Source organism: Triticum aestivum, chromosome 7D, assembly GCF_018294505.1.
Source record: "Triticum aestivum cultivar Chinese Spring chromosome 7D, IWGSC CS RefSeq v2.1, whole genome shotgun sequence".
Taxonomy (NCBI): domain Eukaryota; kingdom Viridiplantae; phylum Streptophyta; class Magnoliopsida; order Poales; family Poaceae; genus Triticum; species Triticum aestivum.
In genome coordinates this window covers 71,323,621-71,331,087 of record NC_057814.1, presented here as the reverse complement: position 1 = coordinate 71,331,087, position 7,467 = coordinate 71,323,621, and positions in this window count along the sequence as shown.

Sequence of the window (7,467 nt, the reverse complement as noted above, 5' to 3'; positions counted from 1 at the left end):
GTCCCCAAGCTGCACACTGGGGTGGCAATGGCGAACTTCCCTGCTGTGCCTTTCCGTTTTGTGCCGGAGGGAGCTGCGCTCGAGCGGGGGCCGGACCACCGGCTGCAGAGGAACACCATAGTCGTGGATGACCCTCCGTTGAGCCACGATAGGTATGCTATTGTCACTGTTACCCCCGCAATTCCGGATCATCGCAAGGAGTTAGTGCTGCAAGATGTGCTTAGTATTCTTCGAGATGATTTTCATCTGCGTATCCCCGATGCCTTTGTTTATCCGATTGGAGTTGGCATGGTTGCTTTTGAGGATGTTTTTATCCGGGATGAGTATATTAGACAGAGCCCTCATCAACTGGATCCTGTGGATGAAAGTATGACATTTTCTCTTGTTCCGCATGATGAAGGGGAAAATATGCGGTTGTGTCCGTTTCAGTATGTGGCCTGGATACTATTTCTTGCTTTCCCCATGGATTATCAAACAGATCATTATATCAATAAAGCAGTATCCTGTTTTGGCAAACTTGAGCTTTGGCACAGACCTGGACAGAGCAAAGAGAGAGTGTTGGTGCGTGCCATCGTCAGTGATATTGCTCTGGTTCCACATAGTCTGATTATTAGGAGGTCCAGTCATCTGCCAGGGATGGGGCGCTCATGGTCGGTGCCAGTTTATGTTTTGAATGGTCATGACACGCTGCCTGGATTAGTTGGTAATGAGGATGCCCCCCGCCTATGAATGCTTTGCCACACCCATACGAGCTGCCGTTCCTGTCTGCAGCTCAGCAGTGGCAACTCGACCATCAGCAATGGATTCAACAGCAGGTAGATGAAGCTTGGGCCCAGGGGCTTCCACAGCAGCAGCATGAACAGTTGCAAGAAAATGGATGGGGAGTTTGGCCTGTTGTACCACCACCGTACCGAGGCTTTAGTTTCAGAACCTATTTTCAGTACACTGGTAACTCTCTGATGGATGGCGTGGAGCACGACAGTAATTTTTCTGATGATCCGCAGGATGAATGGTCTATGTACTCCGATATTTCTGAGGCGGCAGATAACTTTGTTCGAGGTGTTGACACCCCAGGGATGTAGTTTGTCCGTGCTTCTGGCTTTGAGAGGTCTGTGGTTGTTGACCCTTTTGCTGCTCTGCTTGACATCTTTGGTCTCATCTATGCCGGTATCTGGACTCCTAGGCTCTGCAATGATAGCCCTCCACCCAGCTCTTTTGGTGCCTTTCAGTTCCCTATCAATCCGCTCAACTTGTTTGCGATTGTGTGCAATGCTATGGTTCATACCTGGACTCAACGCTGCACTGATCTCAGGAGGGAGGACTGTATCTGGGCCAGACTCCCAAAAGCTCTCTTTTTGGATAATGGGACCTATACTATCTGCATTTCTGTTGAGCCTGCTGGGTCGGAGTATATTCCACCATCTGCACTTTCTAGGAGTGGGAGCAGTGGGACTGTTGGTTTGGTCTCTGCTGGAGATGCTGACAGTGGGTCTGACCGTGTTGGCAAAATGATTCTGGAGGAGCCTGGTCATGTGGACACCACCCACCTACGCCGCAGTACTCGCTCCACCCGTTATGATGGGTTTCGTGTCCCTCAGCCTTCTGATCTCAAACGAGGAATGTCCAAGGTGAAACCTCGGAAAACTCCGGTTGTCACTCGCAACTTGTCTGCTACGGCCCCGTCTGGTCTTCCTGTTATTTTGGATGGCAGTTTGGAGTATGTCCCTGCTCCTACACCAATCTCCGTCCTTCAGGAGATTGGCATTGTTCGATGTGGAGTGTCGCCTGAAGATCTCACTGCTGAGAAGCTGATGGTCGCTCCGCCAGCTTCACCCTCTCCCAACGATGCCGCAAACTAGGAGATGGAATATCCTTTGCTGGAATGTTCGTGGACTTAACGCGGACAAAAAACATCTTGCTATTCGTAATGCTATTGATATAAGTGGTTGTGATGTCTTATGTTTGCAAGAAACTAAGCGTGAGAATTTCGATAGGGCTTTTGTTAAAACTATTTGTCCCAAGCGACTCCATATGTTTGCTTTTATTCCCTCTCATGGGGCATCGGGTGGTCTGTTTACTGCTTGGAATTCGTCTGTTTTCTCTGGTATGGTTTTCCTTGAGGAGTCTTTTGCCCTTGGAACTAAATTCACTTCGTTACACTCCAATGCTGTATGGACTCTAATCAATGTTTATGGCCCATGTGATGGTATTGATCGTTCTACCTTTACGGCGTGGCTGTTCAGTATGCACATTCCAATCTCTGAAGATTGGATCTTGGCTGGTGATTTTAATTACTGTCGCGCACCTGATAACAGAAGTAGTCCGGGTGGCAACGCCAATGATATGTTGATCTTCAATGATTTTATTCGCACCCAGTCTTTAGTGGAGCTACCCATCAAGGGTAGAACGTACACGTGGAGCAATATGCGAAATGACCCTTTGCTCGTGCAGTTGGATTGGTTTTTCTCCTCGGTGCACTGGACTTCTTCATATCCTAATACCACTGTCTCGCCCTTGGGTAAACCTGTCTCAGATCACGTCCCCTGCGTCATTGGCATAGACTCGTGTATCCCTAAGAGCAAAGTGTTTCGCTTCGAGAACTACTGGATACATCTTTCAGGGTTTCATGACACTTTGCAACGCTCTTGGAACCAACCCTGTTATGCGGCTAACTCCGCGGCTCTGATCTGTAGAAAACTGAAGAAGCTGCGTTACGCCTTAAAATCCTGGAGCAGGAAACTCTCAAGATTATCCATTCTCATTGATAATTCCAATGAGACTCTTCTGAACTTGGATACGTTAGAGGATAAAAGACCTCTTACTACTCCAGAAACCAACTTCAGAATTATTCTCAAAGTGCACCTCCTCAAGTTACTGGAGTATAAACGCATGTATTGGCAGAAAAGATGTACTATCCGGAGATTTCAAGTTGGGGATGGTAACACGAAATACTTTCATGCAGTGGCCACAGAGAGATACCGTAAGAACTCAATATCCACACTTAAACTTGATGATGGTACGCTCATTGAGGACCACATAGGTAAGGCGTCCTTGCTGTTTTCTTCCTATAAACAGCGTTTAGGCTCCTCTGACCCCCCAAACATGCGCTTTGACTTACCTCAAATCATTAAGAAAGTGGAGGGCCTTGATGATTTGACAGTTCCTTTCACCACTGATGAAATTGATCTAGTGGTCAAAGAGATGCCATTGGATAGAGCACCAGGGACAGATGGATTTAACGGTTGCTTCATGAAGTCATGTTGGAATATTATAAAACAGGACTTTTATCAGCTTGTCATGGATTTCTATGAGGGGGACCTAGACCTTGACAGTATTAATACTGGGTTCATTACTTTGATTCCTAAATGCCACTCCCCAGAAACAGTCAATGATTACCGCCCAATCACACTTCTAAACTGTTGTCTGAAGATCATTACCAAATTGCTTGCGAATCGTCTTCAGAGGGTCATCTTGCGCATTATCCATACAAACCAATACGGGTTCCTCAAGAGCAGATCGATTCAGGACTGCTTAGCTTGGGCGTTCGAGTACACTCATCAGTGTCAGGCGTCGGGGAGAAAGGTCTTGCTGCTAAAACTAGACTTCGCCAAAGCGTTTGATACTATCGAACATGCCCCTATGATAGAGATCATGAGAGCGATGGGGTTTAATGAGAAGTGGCTACACTGGATTGCTTGTCTCTTTCAGTCCGGAAAATCTTCGGTCCTTCTAAATGGCACACCAGGAAGGCAGTTCACTTGCAAACGGGGAGTACGCCAAGGGGATCCTCTTTCACCGCTCATATTTGTCCTAGCGGCTGACCTGTTGCAATCTGCCATCAACCATGCTTTCCGTGAGGAGATACTTCAGAAACCAATCCCGTCAGCTGAGACAGACTACCCGGTAATCCAGTATGCGGACGACACGATTGTCTTTCTACCAGCTGTGAAAGAGCAGGTTGAGGCTCTGAAAAAACTCCTGGTCGACTATGCTGCGTCCATTGGGTTACGACTCAATTTTCAGAAATCAACCCTGATCCCGATTAATGTTACGCACGCGGAAGCACTGGATTTTGCAGACATGTTTGGTTGTGTTGTGGGGAAAATGCCATTCACATATTTAGGGCTCCCGCTTGGGACTACTAAACCCACAATAATGGATTTCATGCCTCTTGTGACATCCGTCGAGAGAAGAGTCTCTGTGGCTGCTAACCTGCTAGACTACGGATCGAAACTCACCTATGTTAATTCAGTGGTGTCATCGCTTATGGTGTATGCCATGTGTTCACTCAGAATCCCTCCTAAGATAGTGGAACACCTGGATAAAATCCGTAGGCAATGCTTCTGGAGCAGGAAGACGGAGGATGGGACAAAGAGCACCTCTCTTGCCTCTTGGGAGCTCGTCTGCCACCCCAAGGCTGTAGGGGGACATGGGATTGTGGACCTTAAACTTCAGAATCAAGGCCTTTTGCTCAAACAGCTATACAAGTTTTACAACAAACTAGATATGCCATGGGTGAACCTGATATGGAGTGCATACTACTCAGTCGTTGTACCGCATGCCTCGGAACCTTGTGGCTCCTTCTGGTGGCGGGATCTCATGCAGTTATCAGACATCTTCAGAGGAGTGACTAAGATCAAAGTTGGGGACGGTAGTACAGCCTTGTTCTGGAAGGATCTTTGGAGTGATCAACCACTGGAGACCGCATGCCCGAGGGCGTTTTCATTTGCGAGAGATGAGGATGTGTCACTACAGACTTTGCTGAGATCTAGCACCATTGGAGAGGCTTTTCACATACCATTCTCTCCTCAGGCAAGAGCAGAAGTTGAAGAGATTCAGGCTCTAACTGTGGGGATTAATCCTGACAGTGACACAAATGACAAATGGTGTTGTGTCTGGGATGCTAGAGAGCTGGGAGCTTTCAAATCAAGTGACTACTATAAGTTCTGCTTTAAAGATGTTATTGTGGATACAGTTTTTCCTTGGATTTGGAAATCCAAATGCACGAACAAATGGAAAATTTTTGCTTGGCTACTATTTGCTGACCGTCTGAATACTCGAAACATGTTGAGGAGGAGGCAGTATAAACTGGAAGGTGAGGTGTACACCTGTCTGCTTTGTGACACGCCCCCGGAGGAAACAGTGACCCACCTATTCTTCCACTGCCCATTTGCAACTGAATGTTGGACTGCGATTGGAATGCACTGGCATGATTCCCAATGCAGGCTGGAACTCATCCATGAGGGAAGAAGATCCTACGGTGGTCCATTATTCATGGAAATTTTCATCATAGAAGCTTGGGGGTGTGGAAAGAGAGAAATAATAAACATTTTAGGAATGTGATGCCATCAATGGAATCCTGGAGAGGCAGGTTCAAAGATGATATGTCCATGATGGTACACCGCACCAAAATCTCTCTCCACCCCTTCATCAGAGGATTGGTGGGCACTCTCTGATCTCTACCACCCCCTAGCTTGCTTCTTTCTAGTAGGTTTTGACACCTCCTTGCTCTAACTAGTTTGTATCGTACTACTCATCTACATACCTTGTAACTATGGTGCCACACCTCCCCTGATCCTGGTGTTGCACTAATTTAAAAGTCAGTAGGAGCCTCTCCTAATGTCAGAGTTTTCAAAAAAACAATTTTTGTTTTCTTCAAAAACAGAAAATGGGATCACAGAAGCTCGAGCTCTAAAAGGGCATTTCTGTCCAAAACCGGCCTTCTTTTCTAGTACTGCCAAAGAGAAAGAGCAATGGAGCAGCTCGGTTCTCATTTTATATGTCATCTTTATCGGAGCAATGGAGGGTGGAGCAGTTGACACGACAGTTCTCCGGTCTCCAACCCAACCTTTTCCCGATGGCGACACGCCTCACCTCACCGGAGTTCCTGGAGTGCGGCAGCTTTATGGTGGGGCGGCGCGGCGCGGCCGGGTTGACCCTCTACATCGTAGAGAATTAATAAATCCATTAAGTGCAACTTTGGGCCCTCTAGGCCAGCCGGCTCCACAGACATTGACCGGAGATCCTCTATTTCGATCTGTTCATGTATAGTCGTATTCCTATATATTCGTCTCCAAATCCATACAGCAAATTACATAGATTATCATACAACTTATAAAAACACAACAAATCCGATATAGACAAGGGACTAAGTTTAGTACAATCTGATCTAAAAGGGTCACCGAAGTTCATAGCTTAAGTAAAACGGTAGATTAAAATTAATTAAACAGAGAGAGACCGCCAAAGTTCCCCACTTTCAGGCGGGCCGCTTCCCCTTGGGGTCTCAGGAGCGACGGTTGTCCTCGGCGTACGCGTCGGTGGCGGGCGGGGCGTCGTCGTAGTGGGTCGTGCCGCCGTCTGAAGAGGAGGAAGAGATGATCCCCACAAGGCGACGAGCGGCGCGGGCCAGCTCCCTCGTGGGCCATGTGGCTTTCTATGGCACCACCACCCTCTGCCTCGCCACCATCTTGGACTCCTCGAGCCCTATGCAGAGCGCGGCAACGTTTTTTTAGCGTTGTCGGCGGGCGTTGTCTCTGCGGAGGTGTAGGGCAGCAGATGGCGTCGCGGAGGGCCTCATTGCTGTCGGAGGCGGGTGGTAGCGGCTCCGGCGCGGATCTACAGGGCCCGCACCTGGAGCGTCCGGAGGCCGCTTGCGTCGCCCGCATTGCAGCCACAAGGCGGCGCGAAGCTCGAGCTGCCCACCCAGGTCGTCAGTGACACCGAGGAATTCCCGCCCCGGTCTATCCATGAGCGGTGGAGAGCAATGCGGAGCGTGATCTCCTCGTCATCGGGCGCACATGAGCTCGAGGAGTCCGCGACGAGCGCCGCCCAGCCAGATCCGTGCCCGGCCATGGTGGAGGGGACGTGCGAGGAAGGAGAGGAGATCGCAGTGAGCAAAGAGATCGGGCAAGTGAGGTTAACTAGGGTTTGGGCGTCCAACTGGGGTATTTATGGGGACACGTGTGGGAACGGCGTGGGCCATAGTGGGCCGGTCTGACGTGGCGGCGGTGTCCGGGTGCGTTCGATCTGTCCCATATCCGCTCCAATATGGGCTAGGATGCCGGTTAACTCTGTCATTTGGGTCCGATTTGCCATGTCTGGTTGGGTATCAAAATGTTGTCCGCGCAGGGACCAGGTAGCCCGCCCTGGCGTTTGGGGCCGATATGGGGTGTCCGATTGTAGATGCTCTAAGGGGAAAGAAAAGGCGACCTATGTGCAATGCCACGTGGCGCCGATGGCTTGATGATCATTTTTTCTTTGAAGATTGAGGTTTTCTTTAAGTAAAGTATTTCTTTGTTCTTTTTTTCTGGGATGGAGGTGACCGGTTGGCTATGCCACATGGTTGTCGCTGGTTGGATGAGGTGAGAAAAGTTTAGATGGAGGTGAGATTTTCTTTTGAAATGTATTTTTTTTAGACTGAGGTGAGAAAGGTTTGTTTTTCAGATTTTCGAGATACAGATGACGACG